Below are 18,003 nucleotides of genomic sequence, written 5' to 3' on the forward strand. Positions count from 1 at the left end.
TTTCAAAGATCTATGAACATGGACCCCAAGATCCCTCTGTTCCTCCACCACACTAAGAACCCTACCGTCAATCCTGTATTCTGCATTCTTATTTGTCTTTCCAAAATGGACAACCTCACACTTGGCAGGGTTGAACTCCATCTGCCACTCCTCAGCCCAGCTCTGCATCATATCTAAGTCCCTTTGCAGCCGACAACAGCCCTCCTCACTATCCACAACTCCACCAATCTTCGTATCGTCTGCAAATTTACTGACCCACCCTTCGATTCCCTCTTCCAAGTCATTGATAAAAATTACAAACAGCAGAGGACCTAGAACTGATCCCTGCGGAACTCCACTTGTAACTGGGCTCCAGGCTGAATATTTACCATCTACCACAACTCTCTGACTTCGACCAGTTAGCCAGTTCTCTATCCAACTGGCCAAATTTCCCACTATCCCATGCCTCTGGACTTTCCGCATAAGCCTACCATGGGGAACCTTATCAAATGCCTTACTAAAATCAATATACACTACATCCACTGCTTTACCCTCATCCACATGCTTGGTCACCTCCTCAAAGAATTCAATAAGACTTGTAAAGCAAGACCCCTCACAAATCCGTGCTGGCTGTCCCTAATCAAGCAGTGTCTTTCCAATACTCATAAGTCCTATCCCTCAGTACCCTTTCCATTACTTTGCCTACCACCGAAGTAAGACTAACTGGCCTGCAATTCCCGGGGTTATCCATATTCCCTTTTTTGAACAGGGGCACAACATTCGTAACTCTCCAGTCCCCTGGTACCACCCCCGTTGACAGTGAAGATGAAAAGATCATTGCCAACGGCTCTGCAATTTCCTCTCTTGCTTCCCACATAATCCTAGGATATATCCCGTCAGGCCCAGGGGACACATGAGTAAAAGTGCACATTATCACAATTATATTATTTTACCATCAAAATGTGTTCCATTATTTGAAAGTAAATTACCAAAGAACAACTAAAGAATACAACTTCAAACCAAGACAACTGAATGTATTTTAGAGCCATAGAGATGCAAGGTTTCTGAAGGTTTGTAGCTCAGGTTGAGGTTTAGGGTGTAGGTTTGCTCGCTGAGCTGTAGGTTTGATATCCAGACGTTTCATTACCTGGCTAGGTAACATCATCAGTGGCGACCTCCAAGTGAAGCAAAGCTGTTCTCTCCTGCTTTCTATTTATACGTTTGTCCTGGATGGGATTCCTGGGGTTTGTGGTAATGAAACATCTGGATATCAAACCTACAGCTCAGCGAGCAAACCTACACCCTAAAGTCGTAGAGATGTACAGCATGGAAACAGATCCTTCGGTCCAATTTGTCCATGCTGACCAGATATCCTAACCTCATCTATTCCCATTTGCCAGCACTTGGACATATCCCTCTAAACCCTTCCTATTCATACACCCATCCAGATGCTTTTTAAATGCTGCAACTGTACTAGCCCTTCATCACTTGCTCTGGTAGCTCATTCCATGCACGCACCACCCTCTGTGTGGTCCCTTTTGTATCTTTCCCCTCTCACCCTAAACCTCTGCCTTCTAGTTCTGGACTCCCCCACCCCAGGGAAAAGACCTTGTTTATTTATCCTATCCATATCCCTCATGACTTTATAAATCTCTATAAGGTCAGCCCTCAGCCTCTGACACTCCAGGGAAATCAGTCCCAGCCTACTCAGCCTGCCCATATAGCTCAAATCCTCTAACCCTGGCAACATCCTTGTAAATCTTTTCTGAACCCTTTCAAGTTTCACAACATCCTTCCGATAGGAAGGAGAACAGAATTGCATGCAATATTCCAACAGTGGCCTAACCAATGCCCTGTACAGCTGGGATATGACCTCCCAACTCCTTTACTTAATGCTCTGACCAATAAAGAAAAGCATACCAAACACCTTCTTCACTATCTTATCTACCTGTGACTCCACTTTCAAGGAGCTATGAACCTGCAATCCAAGGTCTCTTTGTTCTGCAACATTCCCTAGGATCTTACCATTAAGCGTATAAGTACAGCCCTGATTTAATTTTCCAAAATGCAGCACCTCATATTTATCAAAACTAAACACCATCTGCCACTCCTCAGCCCATTGGTTCATGTGATCAAGATCCTATTGCAATCTGAGGTAACCTTCTTCTCTGTCCGCTACACCTCCAATTTTGGCGTTATCTGCAAGCTTACTAACTATACCTCCTATGTTCACATCAAAATAATTTATCTAATTACCAGCACCGATCCTTGTGGTACACTACTGATCACAGGCATCCAGTCTGAAAACCAAACCTCCAACTCTACTTTGTGTCTTCTACCTTAGAGCCAGTTCTGTCTGCAAGTGGTTAGTTCTCCCTGTAATCCATGAGATCTAACCTTGCTAACCAGTCTCCCATGGGGAACATTGTCGAAAGCCTTTCTGAAATCCATATAGATCATGTCCACCGCTCTGCCTCATCAATCCTCTTTGTTACTTCTTCAAAAAAATCATTCAAGTTCATGAGACATGATCTCCCACACACAAAGCCATGTTGACTATCCCGAATCAGTCCTTGCCTTTGCAAATACATGTAAATGCTGTCCCTTAGGATTCCCTCCAGCAACTTGCCCATCACTGATGTCAGGCTCACCAGTCCATAGTTCCCTGGTTTTTCCTTACTACCTTTCTTATATAATGGCGCCACATTAGCCAAACTCCGGTCTTCTGATACCTCACCTGTGACTATCGATACAAATATCTCAGCAAGAGGCCCAGCAATCACTTCCCTTGCTTCCCACAGAGTTCTAGGGTACACCTGATCAGGTTCTGGGGATTTAACCACTTTTATCCTTTTCAAGACATCCAGCACCACCACCTCTGCAATATGAACATTTGTCAAGATGTCACTATTATTTCTCCACATTCCATATCTTCCATGGCCTTCTCCACAGTAAACACTGATACAAAATTCTCGTTTAGTATCTCCTACAGCTCCACACCTAGACTGCCTTACTGATATTTGAGGGGCCCTATCCTCTCTTTAGTTAGCCTTCTGGCTTTAATATATTTATAAAAGCCCTCGGGAATTACCTTAATCTGAATTGCCAAATCTATCTCATGTCCCATTTATGCCCTCCTAATTTCCCTCTTAAGTATATTCCTACTGCCTTTATATACTTCTTAGGATTCACTCGATCTCTGCTTCCTTTTTCTTAAACAAAACCTCAATTTCTCTCATCATGCAGCATTCTCTATATCTACCAGTCTTTCATTTCACCCTACCAGGAATGTCCTGTCTCTGGACTCTCGTTATCTCATTTTTGAAGGCTTCCCATTTTCCAGACATTCCTTCGACCTGCGATCATCTGCCTCCAATCAACTTTTGAAAATTCTTGCCTAATACTGTCAAAATTAGTTTTTCTCCAATTTTGTAATTCAAGTTTTAGACCCGGTCTATCCTTTTCCATCAATATTTTAAAACTAATAGAATTATGGTCATTGACCCCATAGTGCTCCCCCATCACCTGCCCTGCTTTATTTCCGAACAATAGATCATATGTTTTACGCCTTCTCTAGGAGGTACATCCACATCCTGAATCAGAAAATTTTCTTGTACACACTTAACAAATTCGAGCCAATCTAAACCCTTAATGTTAAAAATCACACAACACCAGGTTACAGTCCAGCAGGTTTAACTGGAAGCATAATAGCTGTTAAGCCTTTCATCTGTTACAATACCATGATAGTTTAACTACTTTCATGTATAAATCACAAAACCTTTTTTTAAAAAGTTGCATTCTCAGGTTAGCTGTTAACAATGGTGATAGCTAGACAATATGTTGAAGGTGTTAGCCCCATGATGTTTAGATTGATTCTAATCTAAAAAGTGAGATAACGGTGTTCTACATGAATGCATGCAGTTTTTGAGCAAAGTACAATGTAACCCTGCAAGTACAAATTCACCCCACAAAATATATGTGTGTGTGTGTGTCTGTCTGTCTGGGTTGGAGGTTGTGAGTGTGAGAAAGTATGTGTGTGTGTAGTGAGTGCAGAGTTTCTTAAGTCTGTGAGGGGGGTACATTGGGGAAACCGAGCAAAGGCAACGACAACGAATGAATGGGCAACAATCAACAGACAGGAGTGTTCCCTCCCAATTGTGGAACACTTCAGTGGTCCAGGACATTCGACCTCAGACCTTCAGGTGACCATCCTCCAAGGCGGATTTCGGGACAGGCAGCAGCGAAAAGTGGCCGAGCAGAGGCTGATACCTAAGTTCCGTACCCATAGGGAGGGCCTCAACTGGGACCTTGGGTTCATGTCACATTACAGGTTACCACCATTGCACTATACACACACACAGATACTCCTACACACACAGGCACTCTTATACATACATACACATGGACACACATATATACAGACATGCACACAGACACCCACACACACCCTTACAGACACACACACTCTCACACTCATACATGCACCCCTCACAGACTTAAGACACTCTGCACTCACTACACACACACATACACTTTTTCACACTCACAACCCTCAACCCAGACACACACACACACACATTTTGTGGGGTGAATTTGTACTTTCACGGTTACATTATACTTTGCTCAAAAACTCCATGTATTCATGTAAAACTCCGTTATCTCACTTTTTAGATTAGGGTCAATCTAAACATCATGGCATAGACAGAGAACACAGGGGGCTAACACCTTCAACATATTGTCTAGGTATCACCACTGTTAACAGCTAACCTGAGAATGTAACTTTTTAAAAACGGTTTTGTGATTTACACATGAAAGAAGTGAAACTATCATGGTATTCTAACAGATGAAAGGCTTAACAGACAATCAATTTTTCAATGTGTAATTTCAGTTACATCACACTGTAAATCTTTGCTATAAATTCTGTGTGTTAGGATTGAGCCCTCCACTACTACCTGATGAAGGAGCGACACTCCGAAAGCTAGTGTACTTCCAATTAAACCTGTTGGACTATAACCTGGTGTTGTGTGAGTTTTAACTTTGTACACCCCAGTCCAACACCGGTATTTCCAAATCATAAACCCTTAATGCTATGGTAGAGCAAGTCTGTGCTTGGAAAGTTAAAATTCCCAACCATAACCACCCTATTATTCTTACAGATAACGGAAGTCTCCTTACAAATTTATTGCTCAATTTCCCACTGACTATTATGGGGTCTATAATACAATTTCAATAAGGTGTTCATCTTATTTCTTATTTCTCAGTTCAACCCCACTAACTTTCCTGCATTTCTGGGAATATCCTCCCTTGGTACAGCTGTAATGCTATCTGTTATCAAAAACACCACTGCCCCTCCTCTCTTGCCTCCCTTTGTATCCTGGCACATTAATTTGCCAGTCCTGTCCATCCCTGAACCACATTTTTGTAATTGCTATGATATCCCAGTCCCATGATCCTAACCATGCCCTGAGTTCATCTGCCTTCCCTGTTAGGCCTCTTGCATTGAAGTAAATGCAGTTTAATTTATCAGTCCTACCTTGTTCTCTGTTTTGTTCCTGCCTGCCCTGGCTGTTTGACTTGCTCCCTTTCCCAACTGTACCAGTCTCAGATTGATCTCTTTCTCACTATCTCTCTGAGTCTCACCCCCCCCACCCACCTTACTAATTTAAATCCTCCCGAGCCAGCTCTTGCAAATTCCCTGCCAATATATTAGTCCCCTTCCAATTCAGGTGCAATCTGTCCTTCTTGTAAACTCACTATTACCTCAGAAGAAATTTCAATGATCCAAATATGTGAACCCTTCTCCCCTGCACCAGCCCCTCAGCCACACTTACTCTATCCTCCTATTCCTAACCTCAGTAGGTCATAGCACTGGGAGTAATCCAAATATTACTACCATCAAGGACCTCCTTTTTAAATTCATGCCTAACTTCCTATATTCTCTCTTCAGAATTTCATCCTTTTTCCTTCCTATGTCGTTAGTTCCAATGTGTACAATGACCTCCTGCTGGTCCTTCTCCTCTTTGAGAACATTCTGCACCCTCTCTGACACATTTTTGATCCTGACACCAGGGAAGCAACACACCATTCTGATTTTTCGTTGCTGTGCCTCTGATTAAAGAGTCCCCTGTCACAACTGGTCACTTGAAACCCTAATTACATTAGAGCCAATCGATTTTAGTTTGCTTGCTGAGCTGGAAGGATCATTTTCAGACGTTTCATCAGCAGACTAACTACCATCATCAGTGAGCCTTTGGTGAAGCACTGGCATTAGTGACTCGCTTTCCATTTATGTGTTTAGGTTTCCTTAAGTTGATTATGTCATTTCCTATGGTGATGTCAGTTCCTGTAGTGATGTCATTTTCTGCTCTTTTTCTCAGAGTTTGGTAAAAGGGTTCCAAGTCAATGTTTTTGTTGATAGAATTCTGGTTGCAATGTCACACTTCTCGGAATTCTTGAGCGTGTCTCTGGCTTGTCTTAGGATGGATGTGTTGTCCCAGTTGAAGTAGTGACCTTCCTCATTTGTATGTAAGGATACTAGTGAGAGTGGGTTATGTCTTTTTGTGACTTGTTGATGTTCATGTATTGTGGTGGCTAGTTTTCTGCCTCTTTATCCAATGTAGTGTTTTTTTTACAGTTCTTGCAAGGTATTTTGTAAATGACGTTAGTTTTGCTTGTTGTCTGTATAGGGTCTTTCAAGTTCATTAGCTCTGTTTTAGTGTGTTGGTGGGTTTGTGGGCTATCATGATGCCAAGAGGTCTGACTAGTCTGGCAGTCATTTCCGAGATGTCTTTGATGTAGGAGAAAGGGGTTAGGGTTTCTGGAAACATTTTGATTGCATGTTTGGGTTTGTTGCTGAGAAATTGGTGAACAGTGTTCATTTGGGTACTCGTTCTTTTTGAATACACTGCAAAGGTGATTTTCCTCTGCTCTCTTGGTTCCTCTCTGCTGCAGTGAGTGGTGGCTCGTTGAAATAATGTTCTAATGCAACTTCATTTGTGGTTGTTGGGATGATTGCTTCTGTAATTCAGTATTTGGTCCATATGTGTTATTTTCCTGTAGATGCTGATTTGAAGTTCCCTATTGGCTATTTGCTCTACTGTGGCATCTAGGAATGGCAGTTTGTTGTTGTTTTCCTCCTCTTTAATGAATTTTATGCCAGTAAGGGCATAATTGATGGTTTTGAAGGTTTCCTCTAATTTGTTTCATTTGGTGATGACAAAGGTGTCATCCACATAGCTGACCCAAAGTTTGGGTTGGATGATTGGCAGAGCTTTTGTTCAAGTCTCTGCTTACTGCCTCTGCTAAGAACCCTGATATCGAAGATCCCTCACGTGTTCCATTGGTTTGTCTGTTGGTTTTGTTGTTCAAAGTGAAGTAGGTGGTTAAGCATAGGTCCACTAGCTTGACGATCTTGCTAATGAACTTGGTGTTTGGTGTTTGTGTCTTTGGTTCTTCTAATAGTGCAGTCAGTGTTTCCTTGGCCAGGTTGATGTTGATGGATGTGAACAGGGCTGTTACATCAAAGGAGACCATTATTTCATCCTCTTCTATCTTGGTCTCTTTGCTGTTCAGGAATTCTTAGGTGGAGTGGTGTGAGTCTTCTAAGTATTTTCATCTTTGATGTAGCTCCTTTGCTAATCTGTACATTGGTGTTCTGGGTAGCAAGGCTATGGTTCTGAGGGGAGTTCCTGGTTTGTGAATTTTGGGTCATCCGTAGAAGCGTGGTGTGTTGTACTGTGCATGTCCATTCATGGTCTGATGCATTAGTGACTAAATATTTTGGCATGAAATTTCCTGATTGTATTTACGAAGTCTTTTGTGGGCATCATTAATCATTTCTCTGAGCATTTTGTGGCCATTTTGCTTTGCTGTTCTTTTGGCTAGTGGGCTGCGAAGGGGAGATTTGTATATACGATATTTAGGTAGTTCCTTAGGCATTCATGCAGGAAGTACAGCCATTCATGGGTGGTCCTCTGTCGGATGGCGTTGGTTTCCCATTTTCGGGCGATTTTTAGTGTATTGCACCAATCAGTGTTAGCAAGTTTTGAGAAGATTTGTAGCTCAGGTTGAGGTTCTGGATGTAAGTTTGCTCGCTGAGCTGGAAGGTTCATTTTCAGATGTTTTGTCACCATCCTGTGTAACATCAGCAGTGAGCCTCCAGTGAATCACTGGTGTTAGTTACCCGCTTTCTATTTATGGGTTAAACACATGATGATGTTACCTAGTATGGTGACAAAATGTCTGAAAATGAACCTTTCAGCTCAGCGAGCAAACTTACATCCAAAACTTCAACCTGAGCTACAAATCTTCTCAAAATTAGAGCCAGTCTTGATACCAGAAACTCAGCTGTTCGTGCTACATTCCCTAAGAGTTCATCACCCCCAACATTTTCCAAAACAGCATACTTGCTTGAAATGGGCATAGCCACAGAAGAACCTTGCACTACCTACCTACCCCTCCTACCTTTCCTGGAGAAAACCCATCTACCTGACTGTCTCTGGAGCTTTTCCCCCTTCCTGTAACTGCCATCCATCACATCCCTAGCTCTTGTAAATTTCTCATTGCCTCTAACTGCCACTATAACCGATCCATGCAATCTGATATAATTCACAACCAAAGGGACTTCATGCAGACATAATCATCAGTAACATGGAAACTCTCCCTAAACTCCCACATCTGACAAGAAGAACATACCACTTTTTGCTCGTTCACAATCTGCAGACCCAGAATATAGCACCGTCGTTTGCTGTAAAAAAACAGTGCTCCAGGCTCACTTAGTACTTATGGTTTACATTTTTAAAATTTAATCAAGGGACAGATTTCAATAAAACCTATAATCAAGAACTAACCCACTCTACTTACTACTGGTGAGTTACAGCTAGGTTACATGTTAATACTGTGCACTTATCTGTTCCTGTGCTGTGAGCTCTCCCACATAGGTTCCACCAAGGTCAGCTGTGAATTTTGCTGTTGGTAATTTTTTTCCTCGACACAATTTAATGTCTAGAGATACTTGAACTCAAACTGAAAAGCAAAAATATATCAACAGAATGAATCAAAGGCAGATGAATGGATTTGAGTGTAAATACATCATGTCATCAAATGGTGGAACAGTATTAGGTGGCTGAATAACCTGATCCTGCTTTCATATTCCTATATGAATGGAATGGCAGGACTGCGATCAAGAAAAACATCTTTTACAGAAGCATGATCAATATGGGAATACATTTCCAGATAGTGTAGAGGAAACAAATAAAAGGCTTTAATAATTTCACAAGTAAGTAGATGCAGCTATAAGAGATGAAATTAAAGTTTCACTTTCTGAAATAACTAATAAGAACCAAATAACATACCACACCTGTCATTCACAGGTAATCTTCTGATAATAACATTTTAAAACCTTTTTCTATTCTTTCTGGACTGATATTCCAAAGTTTATCTTTGCTACTATACTGTAGAAAAAGATAAAGACCAATAATTTGAAGGTCACAGCAATAGGTTGGAAAATATGTTATATTGCAGGAGTCATTAGGAGCATTCTGAAAGAACCCTGTCACATTGTAATTGAGGGTTGTGGTGACTTTCAACTGGACAGAAAATGGAGTTGGCATTTTGAGAGAAGGTTTGGATGCTTGGTTGCAACAGTGGAAAAGAACCCGCAAGGCCACTTTACTGTATTTACTTAACTTTTTTCCCTGATATATCTTCAAATCAAATGGTCTGTAAAATTTAGGGGAAAGATGTATAATGATTCATTTTCTGCTGATGGAATCTCATGTAGGCCAGGCCAGGAGCGCAGAATGTCTTCTACAAAGGGCATTAGTGAACTAATTATTTTTCTAAAAAGCAATAAAAGTCAACTGCATCCTTTTAAACTAGCTTTTCTTATTTCAGATTTTGTTTTCCCCACATCTGCCATTGTGAGATTTAAATCAATGCCTCCAGAACACTAGCCTGGAGCTTTAGATTGCATACAGAATGGCACTACCACTATGACATCACTTCCTGTCTACTCTTCAGGGCATGGAGCATTGAAAAACAGCAGTACGCATCCTGGTGAGTGCAGCAGATCATTTATTCTCTTGTGATACTGGAACCAGGGTCTCTTGAGCTACTGACAGGTGCTGACCTCTCCAGCCCTCTCTGTCCAGGCTGCCTTTATCAATCCAAAATGACTCTTGTTAGCATCAATGGAGGGAAATCGTTTGCCTTCTTTCATGCACAACCTTCAAGAAAACCTCTACGCATGTATCACCTATATATATATATATGTATACCAACTGTCATTAATGAAATCATGTCTTTATTGGCAATGTTTTTAAATGTTGCAGTCAAAGAACTTCATTTTAAAATTGGTAGAGAAGATAGTGCTGGCTGTTATGAAGCATGAAAGGTGAGCAAATACCAATCTTGCCCAGGAAGAAATGGGAAAATGCCACATTAGCTCCAAAAGGTGCAAAACCTCTTTTGATAGTTAAACGTAGGGGGCAGATCCTGAAAGTAGGAAAACCCAGCAAGCAATAAGGAGACTTGGTCTTACAAAGAAATGGGATTTTAAATGTTTGAAAACAGTGGATCACGATAGAACAGCTGGTATTGCAATTTAGAAATTTACTGAAGAACTTAGTGCAGCGTTATATCAGTATGGATTTTGAACAAACTGGTAAACAAAGAAAATGCTTTTCAGAGTTAGCGAACTCCAGAGTAAGTGAATTTAAAACAGCATTGATGAATATAAAAAGAAGCTAAAGGAACAGCAGATTACAAACAATACTGAAATGATACTGATTAAAATTCAACTGACAGCAACAAGAATAAGCATATCAAAAAGAAATGGAAGGAGGAATAATACTTCTTCAAATATCCAAAATGGACCATACAGGACACAAGATTAAAGTTATTGGTCGAGACAATTTTCAAGGTACAAATCTGCTTCAGAACTGAATGTAAAATCAGATCCTGAGCAAATTAATACATTATTGTACTCAATGGGTTTGATTGTGGATGCTGTGATTAATTAGTAGAATCTTAAAGAGTTTCAAGGCAGTTTTAAAAACCTTTGATGATTATTTCTCTCTGTGAACAAACAAAATTCTTGAACATCTAAGAAATGACAGAATAACTTATCTTCCAGGGAAATCCATAGACAATTCCATCAATGACCTCATTAACTGCAAAACTGTGACCATGAAGTTTTGAAATTTGAATTTATAAGAAATAGGATTGTTGGAATTATTGATGAAATGTCATCAGATTTCTTACAGTTCAAAGATGACTTAACTCTGGAGAAAACTATTCAAATAATGCAGGAAGCAGAAATCAGAAAAACTCACAGATGTATCTTAAGAGGAGAAGGTCAATCCTTTCTGTGAAAACAGCAACAGCATCTATTCACTTTATCAGGTAAGTGCATATTAAAGAGGCACATAACAAGTCAACACAAACATTGTGCAAAATGCCAGATGTTAGGAACTGTGTCAGTACTGTGACAGAAGCAGACCTCATTGGCACAGACAATATCCCGGCATGACAAATGAATACTACACAGACTGTTCTACTATAACACACAAGTTCGCTATCGCGCGATTCATGAATTGGGATACTGTTTCTAAAGCACAAACTTTTAAAACGTGTGTTGCCTGTAACACGATTATATCGTCAACACTTTAAGCGCTGTTTCTGAATTGTGATTTTGCGATAATGCAGGGGTTGCACAAGAACATAACCAATGCGTTATAGAAGAACTACCAGTATGTGTAGAACTGTACGTCACTTCCAGGAGATGTACATTCATAAAATAATTTCAGAAGAGTGGAAATGCAGGTGATCATGTACATACACATAGGAGAACACAGATCATCAATAGAAACATGCAGGGTAGCACTGGACTGACGATGCTTGACTGGCTACACAGTACCTTTAAAGTGACACTGGTGCCAAGATCCTGCGAAACATGATGAGTACCTCCAGCTCTGCTGAGTAGGACACTGGGCTAACATCAGATGAGAAAGGTACTATAGGGGCATTGTAGGTGGACAGAAAGGCTGGTTTTGCCTGATAGAGCAAGAAAACCCATTCAGTCTTGCAAAGAGCAACCTTCAATTAAATGCAATGAAAATGCTGCTTTGCTAAAATGTGGTAGGATTTCTGTGGAAAATGGGAATTCTATATTAACCTTCCCTTGAAGATGACGTATTCATGCTGCTCCTAAAAGTCCTGGTAAGTATGCGGGACTTGTAATTTTGTCATACTTATTGCTATAATGCATTAAACCATCTTGTTAATTAAGACAAATGCATTTTCTTGGTCATTAGATGATGACCTACTGGTAATTAGACCAGCCATAGATACAGTATGGACAAAGGTGGATTGGTGGTAGAGAATCCTCACCTTGTGCCATATGCTGTCAAAAGTGGAAAATACTGCAGGATGTTAGAAGTAGCAATTGGGGGAAAAAAGTTACCATATAAGTGCATGAGTTCTCAGGTTAGTGAAACAACTGACGCAAAGTGTAAGTGTGCACCATCTCTAAGAATAGAAATATCTTTCCTGATTCAAATAAAAGGGTGTTAATAATATTAGTAGAAAAAACATGCAGTCAAGATTACCCTGCACTGTGTACTGATGAAGAACTGCATATAGAATTTTAAAAGAGCAACAGACATGATTAAAGATAAGCAAAGCATTTTTTTGGATAAGGTCTAAAGGAAGATGACAACACATAGTATATGTTAGAAGTGCTTCTTAAAACTGAGAAAAGCATCACTGTGTTTTGAGAGTTCAGATCCAAATGCAGAATATGTTTCTTGTTCATTTCATTTGAATTTTCAAAATACCCTTTTTTTTTTATTTTGCTAACTGCAATTATGAAAGTAGTTTGAAATATTTGAGAGTTCAGGAGTGATTATCTTGATGATGCAAAGGATTCCACCACAAAATGGATGTTCTACCAATTTAGCCACAGTTTCTTTGTCTGCTGAGAGACTTTTGCTGCACGGAATGAAAGGAAGTTCTCATGAATGCCGGAAAAACAGAGCAAATCTGGTTATTTGTTTGCAGTTTTGATTCTCTGCATGTTTTAATTAAGGCAGTAATTGTTATCTCGCTATTTCAAATAATTGTCCTCATCTGAACTGTCTCAGGATGTTGTATGCTCAGAGAATCTTAGTGAGCATGTGATGTGTCAAGTTTCAGTGTTATTTTGGGAATTGTGACTGTTCAATTTTCTATGTGGGAGTGGGTTGTGCATAAATATATTTACCTTGAGGGCAATGAGGTCTCTGTGATTTTCAATATGTGTGTAAGTGGCCATCATCTTAGCTCTGACACTGTAGATAGTGATGTAAATATAATCAGTCACTATTCTTCAGAAGGACCTCAGGATGTGATGTCTTTTAGGTTGCCTGCCATGTGATCATTCAGGGAAGTGACAGAACAGAATTAGTAAATAATCTGAGATTGTTCCCTTTTTTTTAAAGAAGCATCTTTTTATGATCAATCCAATATTATTAATGCCTATGTGACTAATTATGCGCTAAATTGTCTTTTGAATTCAAAGATTTCATAAAATGTGAATTAGAAATTAATCTGTTACACTTGACATTTCCGGTGATTAATTCTGAAACATATTGTGGGAGCTGAGTAAAGGAAGTTGTCATCTACATTCCCATCCGTTGGTCCTGGGAGTGATTGATGTGGATGTTTGGAATCCAAAATGGAGAAACTTGGCAATCCCAATACTAATATCCCTCTATTAAATAAAAAATTCTTGTGGGAGAGATTTTTTTTTAAAAATGATAGCTTTTTTAGGGGGAGAAGGCTATATCATTTTGGAATTTATTGATATGTGGGGTTTGTCACATAAGTAGTCTAAATGAGTCAAAATACTTTTATTTCCCTGTGTCTTATCAGTGCTAGCATTTCCCCTGCCATAACTTGTAGAAACTGGAAGGTGTACAGTGAACCATGTTGCAGATAGATTTGTCGTGAAATATTATGTTTAGATTACAACTATCATCTAGCAATGTTGGATGTGACTGGTCTATTACATCAGAAGTAAGTTTATTCACATTTACTATTGTTGTTCAGGGAAAGCAAGTGGTGATGCTGTTTTGGAATACATTAGCCAAGTACATCTTATACCCAAAATTATTGAGTGTTTTTATTGAGTCATCATTAAAAATTCCTGTAAGAAATGAAGGGACTATCACTGGAAATTTCTCTTAAGCTTTCCCACAATAGTAACTCATACTTAGGAGAGTTTTCTTTTCCAATTGCCACAAAAATTATGTTTTTTTTAACATCTTAAGTATTTATTCTGGTGAATTTATTCTGGTGAATTTATTCAGGTATAATGGCTTGCCATAAGGTGGTGCCATAATGGATGTGTTACTGTTTTTAAAATTCTGGTTAATGCTCTATGTACATGGAATCAAATCCCATGACGGGTCCCCTAAGTTTATTTTCTAAAAATCAGCAATTAAAAGCTGCTGATTGTGAAACTATAAATGATTATTTAAAAAAAAACTGTTTCAGTATTCCCTTTAGAGAGGGAAATATACAATGCAATCTAGCATATACATGACTCCAAAATACAGCAGTTTCATCAATAAGTATTTTTGCCTTGAGTAGCTCATTTTACCTGACACAACAATGCTTTTTGCCATCATTTGTAACATTGGAAACCAGGCATGGATATCATGACAATTAAGAAACCAATGGATATTTATCACAGTTATGGTTATACAAACATCACATTCACAAGTGCACAGTACTTCAACTAAGGTTGCATTAACCTTGGGGGGGGTGGGGAGGGGGGCACAGTGGCTCAGTGGATATCACTGCTGCCTCACAGTGCCAGGCATCCAGATTCAATTCCAGCTTCTGGCGCCTGTTTTATGTGGAGTTTGCACATTTTCCCTGTGTCTGCATGGGTTTCATCCCACAGTCCAAAGATATGCAGGTCAGGTGAATTGGCCATGCTAAGTTGGACATAGTGTTAGGTGCTGAAAAATGTGTTGCTGGAAAAGCGGAGCAGGTCAGGCAGCATCCAAGGAGCAGGAGAATCGACGTTTCGGGCATAAGCCCTTCTTCAGGAATGTCTGAAACGTTGATTCTCCTGCGCCTTGGATGCTGCCTGACCTGCTGCGCTTTTCCAGCAACACATTTTTCAGCTCTGATCTCCAGCATCTGCAGTCCCCACTTTCTCCATAGTGTTAGGTGCATTAGTCAGAGGGAAATGGGTCTGGGTGAGTTACTCTCTGGAGGGTCGGTGTAGACTGGTTGGGCCGAAGAGTCTGTTTCCACACTGTAGGGGAATCTAACCTAATCTACCTTCAGCATGTGGACTGCAGCCGTTGAAGAAGGCAGCTCACCACCACCTTCTCAAGAGCACCTAAGGACAGGTAATAAATGCCAATGACACCCACATCTCTTGAGTGCACAAAAGAAATATCTTCTATCACCACAGGGTCCCATCTGAAAACTATTAATAAAAAAAGGGGCAGCATGGTGGCTCAGTGGTTAGTACTGCTGCCTCACAGCACCAGGGACCTGGGTTCGATTCCTGCCCTTGGCCACTGTCTGTGTGGAATTTGCACATTTTTCCCATGAATGCGTGGGTTTCTTCCAGGTGCTCCTGTTTCCTCCCACAATCCAAAGGTGTGCATGCCAGGTGAACTGGCTATGCTAAATTGCCCAAAGTGTTAGGTGCATTTGTCAAGGTAGGGGAATGGGTCAGGGTGTGTTACTTTTCAGAAGGTCGGTGTGGACTTGCTGGGCCAAATGGCCTGTTTCCACACTGTATGGAATCTAATCTTAATAGTTGATGAAACAGCTGTATGCAGTTGCCTTGCTTCAAGTGATGGGGGAAAGTGAAATCTGCAGATGCTGGAGACCAGAATCGAAAGGGAGGGGGTGCTGCCTGACCGACTGTGCTTTTCCAGCACCACACTCTTGCTTCAAGTGATGCCAGGTAAGAACATAAATAGAGGAGGAGTAGGCCATCTGCAGACCACCACATCCCCACCATCCCACCCCAAGCCTGCTCCGCCATTCAATAAAATCATGGCTGATTTTTTTGTGGACTCAGTGCCACTTAGCCGCTGGCTCACCATAACCCTTGATTTGTTTACTGTTGAAAAACCTATCTGTCTTTACCTTAAAAACATTCAATGATTAGATTACTTTACAGTGTGGAAACAGGCCCTTCAGCCCAACAAGTCCACACCAACCCACCAAAGCGCAACCCACTCACCCCTTTACCTCACACTACGGGCATTTTAGCATGGCCAATTCACCTGACCTGCACATCTTTGGACTGTGGGAGGAAACCGGAGGACCCGGAGGAAACCCACGCAGATACGGGGAGAATGTGCAAACTCCACACAGTCAGTCGCCTGAGTCAGGAATTGAACCTGGGTCTCTGGCACTGGGAGGCAGCAGTGCTAACCACTGTGCCACCGTGCCACCCACTGTAGCCTTAACTACTTCAGTAGGCAGGGAATTCCACAGATTTACAACTCTTTGGATGAAGAAGTTCTTCTTTAGCTCAGCTCTAAATCTGCTCCCCATTATTTTGAGGCTGTGTCCCCTACATCTAGATAAAAACCTGAAAAAACTTGGATGTTGTAAATCATAAACAAAAACACAAAATGCTGGCAAAGCTCAGCAGGTCTGATAGCATCTGAGGAAGGGTCACTGTACCTGAAGCATTAACTATCATTTCTCTACACAGATGCAGCCAGAGCTTTTACAGCAATTTCTTTTTCTTCCCCCTAATTCTAGTCTCATCCACCAGTGGAAACAGCCTTGGATAAATTAAGATGGAATCTGCGATTTTTATAACCTCCAGTCACATGTTTTGATACAGTGACAATATTATGAGCATGTCTCTTAAAGGTATAAAGGTATATTGTCTGTGAGCCGTAACACAACTTCCCCACTTTCTCAAAATTAAAAGTTTATGAAAACAAATCAAAGATAAAGCATTCCTTGAGTGCCTCAAAAGGCTTCTCCATGCTTTCATGTATGAGAGTGTGGTTTTCATGCTACTTTTCAGCATGTTGGATAAAGCTGTAATTTTTCAGTTTTAAGGGAAAATGGCTGTATGTAGGCATGTAGGATAGTCACTACTGCCAGACATGATGAGGATTTTGCTTTTAGCAGGCTCTTTTACATCATGCAGAAATGCTTCTGTAAGCCCTCATAACATAAAGAAGCAAGGCATGCATATCACTGTAATTAAAAATCCAACATTCTTCTGTTATAGCTACTGTTATGTACAAATGTTATATTCATAATAAACTGTGTTAATGCTCACTTTTTGTTGTTTTACTGAATGGCATGCTTTTAATAGTATGTCATATTTCAAATGATCCCAGTTAAGATGGAGGCTGAGACTTGTATATCTTCCGATCACATGTTATTACATAATAATGATATCATGGGCATATTTCTTAAAGGTATACTCTAAAATGGAGTATGAGAAAACACACATTTGGCATTTAACTGTCTTTGACTTGGACTAGTGAGTTGTGCAGTTCAAGGACAATTAAGGATTGACCTTTCCAGTAAAACTCTTATTCCACTGAAAAAAATATAATTTCAAGTGAGAATTTCCACATTAACACGTGGGACATACTACCTCATGCAGTGGTAGTATCTCATGTCTGGACTAAATGTTTTGGGTTCAAGTCCCACTTCAGGACTTGATAACCATGAAATGTATGTCATTATGTGATCAAATATGTAAATTGTCAAGCTGTAACTCCTTCTGGTGTGCCTATGGAGACAGTAGGAATGGGAGAATTTCTTGAATGGTAAAACTATGTGGTAATGGCATTATAATTGCCACCTTATTTTTAAAGACTTAAGCAGGTGCTTGCCATAAGCAAGCATCATCTTTGCTCTGAGAGGATACATGCATACATGTCTGGTCCCAAGGATCAAATAGGGTGCAGATGTGTTTGGACTTTTATTTCCTTTATACATTCTTTTAATGTACTACTTGCTAATCTGAATAGC

The sequence above is a fragment of the Chiloscyllium plagiosum genome, chromosome 32, assembly GCF_004010195.1.
Source record: "Chiloscyllium plagiosum isolate BGI_BamShark_2017 chromosome 32, ASM401019v2, whole genome shotgun sequence".
Lineage (NCBI taxonomy): Eukaryota > Metazoa > Chordata > Chondrichthyes > Orectolobiformes > Hemiscylliidae > Chiloscyllium > Chiloscyllium plagiosum.